We start from the raw sequence: 17,716 nt of genomic DNA on the forward strand, positions 1-17,716 counted from the left end.
TGCTCGAAGAGGAAATAAGAGTAGGCCTACAAATAGAGAAAAAGTGAAGAAGAGAATAGAAAAGGAATAGATGAAATAAGAGTAGAAAAGCCTAATTAGTAACATGAGGCGCTGAACTCACATCGTGCAAAGTTAAGTGGAGGGGCCCTCCCTTTACCGCTGTAACTAGTAAGACACATGGTCTTTAGTTGCAGTGTGAAAATTGGCTTTATTGGCTTCAAAGTTATTAGCTTAAAGTAAAAATAGGATAAAAAGAGAGAGAGAGAGAACTTCTGGGCGCAGGGGGAATTTGGAACATTTTGATTTTTGTTTAAAAAAAAGAGGTAAATTTAGAGGAAAATGGGAATAGAGAATATAAGAGAAAAAGAGGAAAAGAGTAGATGTAGAATAAAGAAGAGAAAAAGGGGTTCTACAGCTTGAGGCTACTAGGGCAGGTCTAGGACCGCCAGAAAGAATTGCCTAAAAAAGAGAAGAAAAGAGAAGAAAATAGGAATAAAGGTTAACAGAGAAAGGGAAAATAGTAGTTAGTGAAAAGAAGTTAGTTAGAAGTTAGAGAGAAGTTAGAGGCCTAGCTATTTGGAAGAGAAATGTGTGATCACTTTAAATTCGTATGCTTTGTATTTGTTGTTTGTGGATTCTTGAAGTGTGTGTCAACCGGTTTAATGAATTAATATGTTAGATTTTTATGTTGAATAAAAAGAATTAAATTTGGAAATAAGAGATTTAGTTGATAATAAAATAATAATATACTTCAGTATTTGCTAAATAGATGAGCCTTTAAAGGACGTTGATAAATATAGTATTAGCCTTTTGAGGGGACTTTTTCGGTTAAAATACTATGAGCCTCTGTTTGGAGGACTTTGGGAAACTGAAAATCTATGAGCCCTGGCAAGAGGACGTTATATTCAGAGAAATAAGAGAGGAAAGTGTATGCAGGAATGTGTTAGTCACATTGAAGAGTGTATTGTACTTAGTGGTTTTCTACAATGTTAAAGTGTTTGCGTGTTGTCTCTTTTTATGGGGTGAGAGTTCAAGAAGGAAGCAAACGGACAAGGGGGGTGTCTGGAGGCAGAGGAGAGAACAGCTGGTCTACCTCACATGAAACTTGAGGCTTGCAGACGACAGCACACGCATCTGAACCCAGCAATAAGGCCAGTGTGATTTTATCCACAGACTCATTTCCTATCTGCTCTTTGACCTCTATGCATACATTTGTTGATGGTTGATATACAGTTAGATTGGTAGTAAGATCATTTGCTTGAATACTGCAGTTAGAGACTTGGCAATGACTGACCGTTCGAATAATGGAGTTGAGTGGTGCTGAGTTGGAGAAGCTTTAACTTGCAGTTTGATCGGTTGTTTGTATATGGTTGATATTGTGTGTGGACCTGGCGTTGTTTGCTCTTACATCTGTAGGGTTGTTTTTGCATCCTCTGAAGTTGGCAAATTTATTCATTTGTTTGTTGATTGTGATAAAAAGGGGGAATATAGGTAGTAATAATGATAGTGTATCAATTAAAATAAACATAATAATAGGATAATAGAATAGAGTTAAGGTCATTTTTAATTAGGTTGAATTTGATTACAGGTAAAAAGGGGGGGTCACTATTATATCAAAGATGGATGACTCAAAAGTAACTACTTCTGTTGAGGTAGTTCACAAGAATAATCCTTTAATTAAAGGTATTGCAAAGATGTCACAGAAGAGGGGTGTAAGCGTTGGCCTGAAATCGAGGAACCATGGCCAGTGATAGGAACCTTTAATCCAGAAGTGATAAAAACAATACAGGTGCTTGTGTCCACATATAAGGCAGACGAAAAGAAAGGAAGAAAAGTTGAAAGACGTAAACAGAAGAGACAAACGGAGCTTGGCATTCTCCGGTTGTTTGAGAAGGAGGGACAGAAATGGATGGAGATGAAGAAAGACTGTGAAGAGAAGACTGTAGATGAAATGAAAAAGAATGTGAAGAAAACAGAGAAGTTAATGGCAGAGATTGATGCACCCTTCTCACATGTAGTTCCAGTAAAGAGACCTCCGCCGTATAAGAAGGAGATGGAGCTCAGGGAAGTTATCCTCAGCTTCCAGTAATTAGTCAAGAGGGCAATTACCACATTAAGAATGAGGCTGAGCAGGTTACAGAAGTGGGGAAAGCAGAGACAACTATTAGGATGTATCCAAGTACAAAAAGTAAAAAGAAAACGACACGTTTGGAGACCAGAGGACGATTGAGAATTAAAAGGATGGATTTTGGAGAAGTGGAGGATCAGAGTGATGAAGAATAAACCATGGGAGGATATGATCCAGCAGTCAGACAACTACTGGCCAGAGCGGAAAGAAGAGGAGGTAAAACAGGAAGAAGAATGGAACTGAGAGATGAAAGTGAAGTTGAAAGTGGAAGTGGAAATGAAAGTGAAAATGATGACAGTGATGAAGATTTGGAAAGTCAGTGTCCTACTCTTTTAAGTCTGCCAAGATAAAAACTGCTTATAGAGAAGAAGCTTGCTGAATTGGTGGGGTTAACTGAAGCATGTCTTTTAGCGGAAGGCAAGCATGTGACGGTCTATACAGATTCTGCATATGCTCATAATATGTGTCATTTGTTTGGATCGGTATGGAAAAATCGAGGGTTTAAGAAAACAGATGGTTCTCCAATACAGCATCACACTCAGATAACGAAACTTCTCCATGCTATGATGAAACCTAAAGAAATAGCAATAGCTAAATGTGCAGCACATAAGAAGGATGTGTCAAGAGTCACTCAGGATAATAAAGCGGCTGATGAAGCTGCAAAAGCAGTGACAGGAGCTGAGAAGTTGGGTAAAGTTTTCTGATAAAACCAGTTGGAGGTAAGAGGTACATGTTGGTCGTCGTGGATAGATTTTCACGATGGCCTGAAGCTTGTCCAACTAAGTGAAAGGATGCTCAGTCAGTTGCCAAGTTTCTGTGCAGGGAGGTCATAAGCAGGTGGGGACTTCCTGATCGAATATCTTCGGATAACGTCAAGGAGTTTGTGGATAAGACTGTGAAATTGATTTTACAGAAATTGGGCATTAAACAGCGTCTCGGGGCAGTATATCATCCACAGAGTCAGGGGATTTGTGAAAAGATGAATGGTGTCCTGAAAAATCGTATTGGCAAAATCTGTCAACATACGGGTCTAAATTGGATAGCAGCACTTCCGTTAGCATTGATGGCGTGTCGCTCCAGTGAGTTGCGTGATTTACACATGACTCCTCATGAGTTGGTTACAGGCAGACAGATGCCAACACCTTGTTTGCGTACGAGTGGAAAGGGACCAAGTTTAGCTCTCTTAGAAGATGAGATGCGAGCATTCGTTACATACATGGCTACCCTCCATAAAAAAATATCCACATATGTTTCTGACAGGCGTCAAGAAGAGGCGCAGGAGAGACTTGATGGACAAAAAAGGGGGAGGGTTCAACCTGGAGATAAGGTGTTTGTAAAGGTGTTTAGAAGGAAATGGTATAACGAACGTCGTGAAGGACCATTTGAAGTTGTTCGTAGCACTGGGACTGTAGTTCAAGTTAAAGGGTCTCCAACTTGGTATCATTTATCACACTGTGTTAAAGCACCAGAAGAAGTGTCACCCCACAGTGTCAAGAGGAGGAAGATTCAGAAGAGCAAGATGGAGTTGTTCAGGTTAGAGATGAGGTTGATGATCTTGTTCAAGATTTTGATGATGCCACAGGTGACTCTTCAGTTAATGAACAAGGAGAAAGATTTAGTAATATTGACTTCCAACACGCCCCAGAGACTGAGAAGCCTCACACGAGGGAAAACAAAACACCAGAGATTGCAGAGGACAATGATGCCGCGTCAGGACAATTGGGAGGTTCAGTCAAACAAAGAAGTTCAAGGCCACCCAGAAGAAGGGTTAAACCAAAACGGTATGAAGACTAGTGTTGAAGCGGCTTTGGGAGAATCAGTTCAGTTACCATGTAAGTGTGGAAGGTTGAACACCGGTAGACAGTTCTTTAAAAAGGGAAAACAACCGTGGTGAAGATGTGGCGTTAAGAGGGCCTGAAGTTGATGCTATACCCTCCAGTGAAAGGAAGTATGTTCTGGTTAATGACATGTGGTGGTTGACAGTTAGGGGAGATTGTTCACTTTTCTTGCATAATGTCACATGGGGTGATCTAGGGGAATATACATGTACTTATTTAGAGCCACAGTTTAAGTTTGTTTTACCTCAGAAGGATTGGATAGGGGGTAATGTAACTCGTAAGGTAATGCTAACATTAAAGGGCTTGCAGACTCTTGAAGTTTCAACGGTGGCTGGAGAAGTTCAGAAGGTATTTATTACAGGGACCACTACGAGGATAATTAGTGTACAAACAGAACATGATCTAGTCTCAGAAACTACTAAGAGTGTTAATACGCCAACTCAAGTCACTAATACAGTTTCTGTTTCTGTCACTTCTAAGAGCTCTGTAAATGAGGTAGCAGCTGATGCCACTGAGACAGTGATTGGGTCTTTAACAATTACAAAATCTGTAGAAAGAATACAGGAACAAGATGTGACAATCTTGAGGTCTAAACAGGTAGATGAGGGTGATGGCTTTTTGAGTTTTGATGAGACGTCAGAAGATTTGTTTGAACCTCATCGAGCAATACAGAAGAGGGAAGCACACTGGAAGGCATTTGGTTTTGATTCTAAGGCATTACAAATTCCAGACTTGTGGGCAAGTAGAAATTTGTGGTTCCAGCAGTTGACTCATTCTGTTAGATCAGTGAGGAAAATAGAGGGTCCATGTGTGGTGAGAGTTCCAGCACCTGGCACATGGCCTTCGATTTTAGAGGCGATACCGGAACCACTGATTTGGAAATGTCAGTTCTCTGCATTATCTTGGTTGTTATATCATCAGCAATCAAAAACAGATAACATTATGAATTTGTCAGTAAACCTCTTTAAACCTAGATTTACCTGTTTGTGGTTGGTAGATTTACCTTATATGAATTTATTTGGTCCTAATGAGAAAATGACAACGGCAAAACCTGATGCGATGGAAGTGACATCAGTAAGGTCTACGAACTTTTTTTGTTCAAATAATACGTATAATGGTCCTGGGATGTTTATGGGGATATCTGATTGTGACAAATATATGATGCATTTTGGAAAGCGTGACCATAGAGCTGTTGATGATCTATATACAGTGACTTTTCATGCTCCAGATCATAGACAGAGCAGGACTTTGATTGTGAAGAATCCGACTGCCAGGAAATGTGACTATGGGAAACTTCAAAGATCTTTGGTGGGTCTGTGATGATAAAGCATATATATTCTTACCATATGGGTGGACAGGATGTTGTTATTTGGCAAGGCTGAAACTTCCATATGAGGTTTTTACTTTGCAGAAGGGACATGCACCTGATGAGGTTCAACCTGATGTTACTCTTGGAAGTAGGGAAAAAAGGGAATTGGCACAGTTTCATACTATGAAAGCTTTTCACTGGAGGATAAGTTTAGCAGAAAAGTGGGGTCTAGGATTATTTCCATGGTATGGTGTGACGTTTTTGGCAGATCATATTGATAATATTACATATACTCTACAGTCTTTTGCAAATGAGACCATGGTAGGTTTTGAATATTTGACAAATAGGAGGAGGTCTTTGTGTGGCCTTAAATTTAACTGGGGATGCCTGTTATACTTTGATTCCTGATAATTCAGACAATATGACAAGTGTCATAGATGCATTGAGGAACATAAGAGATGCGTTTGGTCCATCAAAGGGAGCTGGATGGTCTGTGAATGCTTGGTTGCAGGAGAAATTTGGTCAAATGGGAGCAATCCTGGCCCAGATTTCAACAGCAGTTGTTTTATCCTTATGTTTAATGTTTTGTTTTTGTACATTGGTGTTGACTTTTGCAAAGGCTATGATATTGAAGTGGGTTGGAGTCGTGATGCCTGGAAATCAAGCTCAGATGCCATTATTGAATAAAAATGATGAGGGAGAGTATGATGAGGAAATCAGTGTAGAAGGACACCTGATGGAGATGTACCCATTTTGAAGATTGTATTTAGTTATGGGTTATTTTATAGTCTTATATCATAGTGGGTAATAGTTAAGGGTGATTTAATGTGTGTGTTGATGTTTTTAATTTGTTTTTAATGTTTGCAAAGATACTGCTGTGCTCTCTCTTCCTAGACGGATATTGAAGGAGGATCAATGTGAGAAGCTGGATGCTCGGGGACTGACGGACCCTGAACAAGGACACTGTGATTTGGCCTTACACAGATTGTGGGACTCAGGAGAAAGATCACAGTGCAAGATATTTTTGTCTTGCCAATATTAAAAGTTTGTTGTGGTGTATATCAATGATGTGTACTTGTTAAGAAAGTGGATGTATTGGAACCTCAGTTGTTTTCTTTTTCGGGGTGTTTAAGGAAAGTAATGCTAGGAAGGGAAAGGTCCAATGGAGGGTCCGATGGGTCGACCACCCTGATGTTGGATATGGTTTTGATTTATTTTCTGAGGTATCCATATATATACTCTGCTTAAGATATTTCCCTATATAAATTTTAGAAATCCTTCTTTTTTAGTAGGCTTGGAGTACTACTGTGTGGTCGCCTTAGACAGAGGGGCCGTGAGAGAATTTCCTGTCTAGATTGAAGGGTGGACATTTTAAGAAAGATGACTGTCTGATAGGTTTTCGCTCTCACACTCCATGAATTTGTTGTATTGTTAAGGGTTGTGCTGTAACTGGCACTGTAAGAACGACATATCTTTCTGTTATAACAATGAATATGTTTTTTGTGTTTGAATGTGTGAATGTGTTTTTTGGTGGTCGAGACTCTAGGAGCCTCGAAGGGGGGAAATATGTAGTATATTATCTTCTTGTTTTTCTCTTCTGTCCCTTTCCTGTGTTTGGGGTTTGTGAAGTGTGTATAAAGTTTAAAGGTCAAAAGGTCATTTATCAGATGCCAGCTCGTAAAACTAACCAGACATAAGACATAAGTTTTGTTTGTGTATGGGGGTTCTTGGGGATGACCATCCTATATAAGGTGACTGTGGGAGCTGAACGAGAGAGGGGATTCGACGATTGGCCAGAAGCTCTCTCAGATTCGGCAAGAGTTTGACATTGTTCTTTCTTGTAAATAAACCTTTTTAAATGCAAGATAAGACTTGTCAGCGGTGATCACTTCTTTCTTCAGCACATCAATATACAACACCATCTAGCAATCTAAAATTTTGGTGGATACTTAGACCAATCAAGACAGGATCTGTTAATCTCAGGAGAAATGCTCAATAGTAGATGTGTTGTCGGGAAACCATTACATGTTCATCAGAGTGTGAGCTGTAACTATGCTTTGTTGCTGACTTTACAGATATTTAAAACAGAAGTATGCTCCACTATGTGCTTTACCTTTTTTGATTGGGTCATGAAGGTCATCCCTGTAAAGACCTTTCCTTTTAACCTGTCTTCCCATTATATAATCTTCTGATACCAGCAGGTTCCCGAACAGGAAGTATGTCATCATCTGTCCTTCACCCTTCACCTCAATTTGCCCATGCTCCTTTATGTTGAATCCTGCATCCTTTAGCTCTCTGAAAATAGGATGGGTTGGGCAATGTGACGGGTGCACACAGGGCTGACCAGTGTAGTAAATTTTAAAGATAGCAACCACTTCCCTTCTCACTGTATATATACACCGATCAGACATAACATTATGACCATCTTCCTAATATTGTATAGGTCAGCCTCCTTGTTAGTGGGTTGAGGGGAGGGGCAGTTTGAGCAGTTCCTGAAACGCTTGTGTGTGTGCATGTGTCAGGCTGCATCCTGTCGGCAATGGCTGCTGCTATCAACAATTGTCATTGCTATGGGGTGGAGGTACCTGGTCTGGTCTAGGCGGATAGTACACATCAAGTAACAGAATGCCAATTCAAAATATGTCAAAAAAGCAAAACACACACCTGAAGGTGGAACTACTGACATGAATGTGGTCAGGAACTCCATGACTCTCCATCCTGGAGGCAGTGTTAACAGTGTCTCCAAACAGGCAGTAACGAGGCATCTTTTCTCCTACAACCCCAGCTAACACTGATCCGGTGTGGATACCCACACGGATCTGAAACATACATATACATCTTGTAAGCAAATGTAGTTCATGCTAGAAATAAACACAACATTGGTCTGCACTCTGTGGTGTATATTCTAATGATGGGAAATCTGAGTGACAGAGAAACATGGGAAATGCAAAAAGTGAATAAATGTGCAAAAACTGGACATTCATCTGGTATTTCAGAATGCCAACCTGCACATCTGTGGCCTTTTTAGTGTACTCTCCATTGCAAGACATTGGTGATTTATTTGAGACAGCCGGTGTCGTCAGGTGTGTTGTAACTAAGGATGCACCAATATATCGTCTGAATATCGGTATTGGCCGATATTCGCCTCATTACTTACCATCGGCCAGAAAAGATGGCAGTAGCCGATGTTTGTTTTTTGATTTTTCATGTTGCACGAGCAGTGTGCTGTAGTGATGCATCGGTTGTAAATAAGCCAGTTCTGGGAGTCGCTTCTTTGAAGTGAGTCAGTTCATGTCATTCGGAGCCAATTGGGAACCAATTAGGTTTTTTTGTGTGTGTCCTTTTTGTCTTTTTCTGTTAAAGTTGAATGTGATTGGTCAGGAGGAGGTGTGTGCTTGATAGTACAAAGAAAGAAAACGGTCTAAACAAGGGTAAAATATTACTCACCAAATGAGTGATCCAAGCACAAGAATGCTCAAAATAACGTTAACGAGTGCCGTTGCAGGGATTACTTCCAGCTCCTCGTCCGTTGCGGGTATGTTGTAGCAATTTTTGGACTAAATTTGAACAACAATGGACAGGCTAAACAAAACCCAATTTTCAACAACTATTTTTGGACTAAATTTGGACAAAATCGGACGGACCAAACACAGCCCAATTTTCAACGACTATTTCTGAACTAAATCAAGACTATGACGGACTGACCAGATTTAGCCCAAAAACCAATGTCCAAATGACCTCTGGTGTTTGGTGGGTTGCAATTTTCATACCCAAAGCAAAATTTGCCATTCTTTGGGCATGGGTTTTTGTAGGGACTGGAACACCACCAACGACCATATATGCATCACCAATAGTCTCAACCTTTAGCAAACCAAGTTTGTGGTTAAAAAAATAATTCAGGTATTATTTAATTGAACAATGTAAAAACAACTTCAAGAAATTCTACAAGTCCAGTTGCCTTTATTCATTGCCTTTTGGATTACCATGACAGACTTCACGTTCAAAGATATGTTTTATACAGAATGTAGATTTTATGAAACAATGTTATCTTTTCCTAAAGATTGTGAATGTGAAGCTGAATAAAATGGGTACTAAATATCTTGTGGATACCTTGTAGATGTCATGTATGTTGGTGAGTCTGTCAAACTTGGAGTACTTGGAGTTCAGCAGCTGAACGATATGGATGGGCTCACAGGCAGCGCAGATGTTAGTGAAGGTTACCACATCACTGCATAAAAAATCGTGCACACTTCAAACTGTCCTGAGAAGACAGACACTTTGACAGCACAACAGAAGGAAATGGTGACAGCTTTGGCTCAGTAGGTAGGTTCATGGGTTTATTGACAGCCCTGATTCAACCCCCAATCGACCACATGACATTGAACCCCCAGTTGCATGACTTCCAATGGGTAGAAAGGTGCTATATAAAAAACAAGACCAAATGTAGATACTGATTAAAATTGGCAGCTTGGTTGGAAGACCAATAGACTGACCTGCCTTGACGCTCTTCCCATCTTTAAGCTGATTAGCTATGTGACGTGGAAGCATGGCATACAGCAAAGTTTCTGTCTTCTCTTTTTCAGCCTCCAGATGTTGGGACAAGATTGCCAACTGTCATTGAGAGAGACACCCTGGGCAGATGGTCTGTCCCAGGGACAACACAGAAAGACAAACAACCATTCCTACACATGCACATCTGCATCCAATTTAGAAACACCAAATATTGTGAAGTCAGTACTCCAGGAAGTGCAGGTCAATGGTTGATAGACACTGATCAGGCATAACATTATGACAATCTTTGGTAACACTTTCTATGAAGGTTGTATTTATAATGCCCTATGAATGCACTCATAACATTTTATAAGGTGTCTATAAAGCATTATAATGGTCATTATTACCATCTATACATATTCACAAGTCGTCATAACCAACTTCATGATGCATTATGACAACTGGTTATGAATGATTATAATTTGAATGAATAGTGCATTATAAATATGTCAATATCTGCTTAGTCACTTGTTCATTTTATGATGCATCATAACTACTTTGCTTTGCTAAATGTGCATAGTGATGCATAATGAGTTTTGACTTCGCCTATAGTGCTTTATATCTGTAGTTATAAGTATATGTAATAAAGTTATAATAATGTATACATCTCCCTACAGCACACAGTTATAAACATCTATGCAATATCATAAGTGCTATTTGTCAGCGCTAAGTAAAGTGACAAGAATATGACACTATTAATAACAGATATAAGTTACTATGAGTAATTAAAAGGTGCAATGAACTAAGTCCTGAGTCTGGCATCTTTACCCCATATGCACAATATTATAAATTACTATGTTAATATTATAGGTGTTATTTGTCAGCTTTAGGTAAATTAGTGCAAATGAGGTGTTGTGGATATAAGACTATTATAAACAAATATGAGGCACAATGAAATGAGAGCCTGGACAGTAAAGACAAAAGGAATGCATTTAGTTCACTTTATTTTCATTTAAACCAACACACATAATCAGAATGATCATCAATGCTCTGACATTACACAAGCACATGAAACACTTGAAACAGGCCACAAAAGTGGCACGGCGTGGTCCTAGAGATGTACGACTACTACATACAGTCAATGCTTTACAACAGTGGGTGGAGCTGGGGAGGGAGGTGGGTGAGTGGGGTCAGAGGTCAGGGGTCAGGGGTTATGGACTAAGGAATGACGTTTCTACAATAATAATAATATTAATAAAAACGATATTAAAATAATATCTGACAGCATTCAATAAAGGCGGACATTTCTAGCGAGCCTGTATAAGAGACCGATATAACAAATAACCATTCATTTTTTTCGAATCTCAAAGTGCCGAATCCTGCAGCAAAATTGACGTTACATTAAAAACCGAAATAAGACCATTACAAATCTAGTCTAAATGAAATAAAATCAAACCTCTTCATTGCGCAGTGTCACATTGACAGTGGTCCTCATAGCACGAAATAACTTCCAATTGAAATACATCAGTTTGAAATTCTTTTCGAACGGCATGAAAATTTGAGAAAAATCGGCAGGCACCAAACAATAGATTAATTTTCGTGACAGTTTCACATCCACTGTGAGACCGGGTTGGCATTTAACCGCTTCTTTATACAGGAGCGCTAGAAATGTCCGCATTTATTGAATGCCGTCAGATATTATTTTAATATCGTTTTTATTTATATTATTATTATTGTAGAAATGTCATTCTTTAATCCATGGCCCCTGACCTCTGACCCCACCCACCTCCCTCCTCAGCTCCTCCCACTGTTGTAAAGCATTGACTGTATTGGAAAGCGGTTTTTCTGTCCTTTCTACGCTGAGTCCTCTCCAGGACAGGTAGGTTGTCTCTCTGTCCTGCTAGTGTTTTGTGAGCTAATGCCTTACTTTGCTTACATGAAGCACATCGTTTACATATTAAAGCAATGATTTCGAATGGTTTCAATCATTAAACGCAAGAATATGAAAACGATCTAACTTGTGAGTTAAAACTAGCCGTGTCTGGTAACTTTCGTGTAGCTAGCTTAAGCCACCTACGGGTAATCTGCGCTGCCTGCATGATATGCGGTAACACAATGTCTCATTAGGCTGCTTTAAACAAAAAAACGTCATCTGCTTTTCAATCAAACCTTTCTGCATAAAAACAAACCCAGCTAGAGCACTAAAGATTTGCCTCTGTTCTTCTTGTAGTTGCTGTCAAGCCATCTCCTGACCTCTGACCCTGAATCACCTCACCAACCCAAAGGCACTTTTAAGAGCCACATTTCTAGGATTGTTTCTAGGACATTTCTTTGTGGCCTGTTTCACGTGTTTCATGTGCTTGTGTAATGTGCTCAGAACATTGATAATCATTCTGATTATGTGTGTTGGTTTAAATGAAAATAAAGTGAACTAAATGCATTCCTTTTGTATTTACTGTCCAGGCTCTCATTTCATTGTGCCTCATATTTGTTTATAATAGTCTTATATCCACAACACCTCATTTGCACTAATTTACCTTAAGCTGACAAATAACACCTATGATATTAACATTGTGCATATGGGGTAAAGATGCCAGACTCAGGACTTAGTTCATTGCACCTTTTAATTACTCATAGTAACTTATATCTGTTATTAATAGTGTCATGTTCTTGTCACTTTACTTAGCGCTGACAAATAGCACTTATGATATTGCATAGATGTTTAAAACTGTGTGCTGTAGGGAGATGTATACATTATTATAACTTTATTACATATACTTATAGCTACAGATATAAAGCACTATAGGCGAAGTCAAAACTCATTATGCATCACTATGCACATTTAGCAAAGCAAAGTAGTTATGATGCATCATAAAATGAACAAGTGACTAAGCAGATATTGACATATTTATAATGCACTATTCAGATTAAAATTATAATCATTCATAACCAGTTGTCATAGTGCATCATGAAGTTGGTTATGACAACTTGTGAATATGTATAGATGGTAATAATGACCATTATAATGCTTTATAGACACCTTATAAAATGTTATGAGTGCATTCATAGGGCATTATAAATACAACCTTCACAGAAAGTGTTACCCAATCTTTCTAATATTATGTGGTTCCCCTTTTGCTGCCAAAACAGAATCATAACTACTATTTATTCTGGAGAGTCAGCCTGCTGTGATTGTCTGTGCAGGTGGGACTGTTTCACTCATGACTCGAGTTATTTCTCCAGAGTCTTTGTGTTTCGTATGGTGCTGTGCTTTTTATAGCAGTCTGCTGCGATCGCCTATCGAGAGTGCTGGGTCCGGAAGAGCTATATGGTTCAGAGTGGCAAATGTTTGGCAGGACCCCAGTGTGATGTTGTCCCGGAGCGCCGACCCACCTCAGCCCAGCAGCTTCTGGGAATGCGAGTTTTGGCTTTGCTCCGACCCCAGAGAAAAAGCCAACCACATAGCCACACAGTCAGGCACCCCCTTGTGGAACTGGCTTCCAGCATACTCGTATGGACCCCCCCTAAGCTTCTGATCCTGTCCCCTTTTTAGTGTACTTTGCAGAAGTCCTTTAACATTAAAATATTATTTTTTAATCCTTTGTCTTTCTGTTGTGTTTTACTCTTTTCTCCACGGGTTGGTCTACCTGAATCTGAAGGACAGGTTACAGAGTCATCCAGCCCTCACAATTTGTGTTATCATACCCACTTAAATCCTTAAGCTTGCCCATTTTTCCTGCTTCAAACACATCAACTTTAAGGACAAAATTTTCACTTACTACCTATTATTTACATTATATCCCACATACTAACAGCTGCTGAGAAGAAGAGATAATCAGTGTTATTTACATCAATGTCAGTGGTCTTAATGTTATGTCTGGTAGTGGCATTGAAGAAACGCTAACTAGAAGTTGAAATTCTACTTTTTTTCTCTCAAGCTGGTTTTTGAGCTCCATCTCAGCTTGACGCTGCTGGTTGAGAAGAACCAGTTCTCTGGTGACATCATGCTGAGCAAGGTCAGCCAAGTGAAGGCCAACATCTTCAAGTTCCTGGAGGCTTTGTAGTTTTGGAGAACACAAGTATAACATACAGCCAAGGGACTCTATCCACAACATCTGACCTGTAAATAAAATAAACATAAGTCAATTCAATTTTACTTATATAGCGCCAATAACAATACAAATTGTCTCAAGACGCTTTACAAAAACCGGCCTGAAACCTCCAGAGCAAGCCTGAGGGCGACAGTGGCAAGGAAAAATTCACTTTTAGCAGGAAGAAACTTTGACTCATCTGCCGAAGGCCAGCTGACCTATAGTGGGACCAAATTCCTATCGTGAAAACAACTTTCAAATAAAATTCTGAACTTCATCTTGGTCACCTTCTATGCTGTTTTCCCATCACATTTCAGTGTTCAGAAACTACAGGGATCACCCTGAAAGTGGATAAGTCAAGAAGGCCATCATGGGTCTGGCTGTGATCAAAAGTACATGTCAAAAGTCTAACAAACTGACTGTTTATGAATTTCTTCATGCTTTCAATGGTAAAGGTCACCTGGAGGGCAGAGACAGAAGTGTGCAATACTGGTTTAATGTTTACAGTTTTCCACCACTATAATCTATTATGTTAATCTATAGTACAAAACAAAACTTATTTTGTGTTTGTTATTAGTACATTCCACAGGGTTTACAAGCAATATGATTTCTACGTCTGGTAGGATGAAGGATTGCTGAAGGACATAATCAGAATTAGAATTAGAATCAGAAAACCTTTATTTGTCCCACAAATTTGGGAAACTATACACATAAATACATAAATATGTAGGGATAGAAAAGCATTATTTGTCTAAAAAATAATGTGGAAATTTCTCTGAAATTTGTTGTTTGTCATTTTACAGATCACACTTTTGGAGTTTTGCTCAAATAACCTATATAAATCTGCATGCGTGTCATTAGTCTGTCTGTTTTTATTGTTTGTTTGTTTTTATCAACATTAGAAATACAATACCCTATGTCTGGCCAAAAAATAGATACGAGCCTCTTATTGGATACTCACCGTAATTCACCGATGGACAAAATTCAAAGTGTGGCTGAACACTGAGATGTTGCACTTCCCAGTGTTCAAAAAAAATCCTGTTGCACCGCTGCTGTTGGCTGCTTGGGTTGGGGAGCGATGCAAGGCCGGGGAGAACCAAGAATTGAGAGTTGTTTGGACATATTTGTTGGTGAGAGTTTTGAATAGTATATTTCTTGTAAATGGTCAAGTGTCTTGCTCTTATATAGCGCATTTCTACCTACTCAAAGGTACTCAAAGCACTTTTACAGTTAGAGATACATCCACCCATTTGCTCACACAATCAATCTGAACCAACAAAATATACAATGTCATTGTATATGAAAGTGGGTAGAATGGGTATGCGACATGAAAAATATTTTATTAGATGGATGCAGACGTCCTGTCTGTGCCACCCTGTGTGAAATACTCTTCAGTGTTATAGCAGTTACACTAGACTTATTTCTGTAACAACATTCATAATGTCTGCTGCACCTACATCTGTGTTATAGATACATGATTTATAAAATTTCATAGATTTAACGTTCATAGTACAACTTTTATAACTAGTACTAAACATGAGTAACCAGAAGTAGACAGTAACTATTGAAATTACTAAATACAACCAATATAGATGTTGATTCTTACTTGTGAAAAGTAATTCCTTGTGTCCTGTTTTGTATGGTTGGCTGATTTTACAGGAGAATGCTGTACAGTGATCAGGTATAATGCCATTGTACCATGGTAGCTGCTGCTGGACCGGTTTAGACCAGTCCGACATTTCTTGCACTACAGCAGTCAATGCAGCATCTACTGTTTATTATGTCTATGACTTAAATAGGTAGCTGATTATTCCATCATAGATAATTAGCACGCAGCTACCTGCTTTTGTGGAGTATTAAATTCAACTTACTGTTCTGTGGAAAGACAGAGTTGAGGAGGCTAATGAACACGAGAGAGCTAAAGATACTGAGATGGCAGCAAAAGCTGAGCAGTGGGGGTGGAGCACCTGTGTGTGGTTAGTGGAGTTGGACTGCTGTGGATTTGCGGGACAGTCTCCATTGCTCTCAGAAGCGAGCTGAGCAGACCGTTTGTAGATTAATATTGTGTCTGGGTGTGCAGGTTGTGGTTAAGTCCTGTATCCTCGTAACCCACCCCCTACCTGAACCAGGGTCTGTATCCTCACTCGCCCCTTCCCTTCCCAGGGAGAGAGGTAGCTTGGACACATGAACAACACAATTTATTCAATATAAAAAGGGCTAAGTTAATTTGTCGGTGGTTGAAGGTCACAGAAAAGGGTTGTGTGGTGGCAGCATGGAGGGTGGTGACTCCAGGATACCTTCTTAAGGTGTTGTGGGCCTAACTTAATGAAACATCTGCTGGTGTATTTGAAAGTATTCTGTATGCATCTGTTATTTGTTTATATCTCTTAGTTCTGTGACATTGGTTTACCTGTGGGTATATAATAGTGAAGAATTGGTCCAGTGTAGCACCTCTGGCCTGAAGACCTGGAACAAACTTCTGTATGTTCACCCCTGTCTGCTTTATCTTCAGCTGACAGTTCAGAATGGAGACAAAGAAAGATTGGTGCTTTGAAATGAACCATCTGAAACTCATTACATGTAAAAACAATGTAAACACATTCCTTACATCTTCATCAAAGATGAGGTGGAAAGGGAAAGGTTTGCAGAAAGCTTTTTCTTCCACCCACAGCTTATCTGGGTAACATGGAGTGAAGGTGGACTGGTTGCCTAGGAAGAAAATCAAGCACCCCCGTTCCATCATTTCCTGCATCGAAATTACCCTTAGAAATGCGCAAAACCCAAATATCACAATAAATAACTGGAAATGGAAACACGTACATTTAAAAAAAGAAAGAAAGAAAGAAAAAAAAGCAACTGTCAAATATCCTTAAAACAATTTTATGCGCATGAGGTGTAAAATTCAGACGTATCAATATAACAGTTTGGCACAAAAGTGTGAGTGTGGTTGTTTGCCTATATGTTAGCCCTGTGATAGACTGGTGACCTTTCCAGGGTGTACCATGCCTCTCGACCCTAGTGAGGATAAGCTGTAATAGAAGATGTGATCGAAACATGTAAACATGTAAACTATTGAAATTTCAGAACAATGTAATGGAAATGCAGCTAATGTCAAAAATGTTTATCGTCAGATAGTGTATTTGGCAGGATTGTGCACACTACATCATCTTTTCTTCAACAGACGCATTGCACATTTATTTACTGTACAAGACCACCATTCTTCAAGACCGATTCCCGCAATTACACATTTGTGGTCATTAACAAACCCTTATCATTATTAAACCCCAACAGGCCAACAGTCTTTTAGCACCGAAGAAGCCCCTGAGTCGCTTAATGAGTGGCGAAACATCTTCATAAAACCCTACAAGTTCAGTTGCTGTTGTAATAGCTTGATTTATTATTTTCTTTATGCACAATTAGTCCATCATTAAGTCTGTGGACATTCTAAGTCATCCAGGTCATGTTATTTCCAAAAAGCGTTCCTCTTTCCCTAAAGACTAGGGGTGTAAGAAAATATCGATACACTACAATATCGTTATTTTGTTTTTCACGAAACTGTATCAATATTCAACAGCACTATCGATATTTTTATTAACAATTTACATGCACATATTCACAGCGGTGGTTCATTTTTGTGTTCCATTTAAAACTCTGACTGTTAGTTGGCAGCAGCCATTATGTTCGCCATGCTAAAGGCAGCAAAAAATCTCACGAGGACACCAGCAAATCTCATGTTAAATTTTAAACAAAAAGACGGCTCCTGTAGCATTCAAAGCTGATGTGTGGGCATACTTTGGTTTTCGAACAAAGGAAGGCAATAAAGATTGCAACAAGAGTCATGCAGTTTGTAAGGTCTGCA

The 17,716-nt window shown here is 39.3% G+C and overlaps 1 pseudogene; it reads right to left on the reverse strand.

Annotated features, from left to right (window-relative positions):
* Nucleotides 1-436: 436 nt before the first annotated feature.
* Nucleotides 437-17,716, reverse strand: part of LOC125008508 — a 48,091-nt pseudogene continuing 30,811 nt past the window's right edge.

Source organism: Mugil cephalus, chromosome 5 (assembly GCF_022458985.1).
Source record: "Mugil cephalus isolate CIBA_MC_2020 chromosome 5, CIBA_Mcephalus_1.1, whole genome shotgun sequence".
Classification (NCBI taxonomy): domain Eukaryota; kingdom Metazoa; phylum Chordata; class Actinopteri; order Mugiliformes; family Mugilidae; genus Mugil; species Mugil cephalus.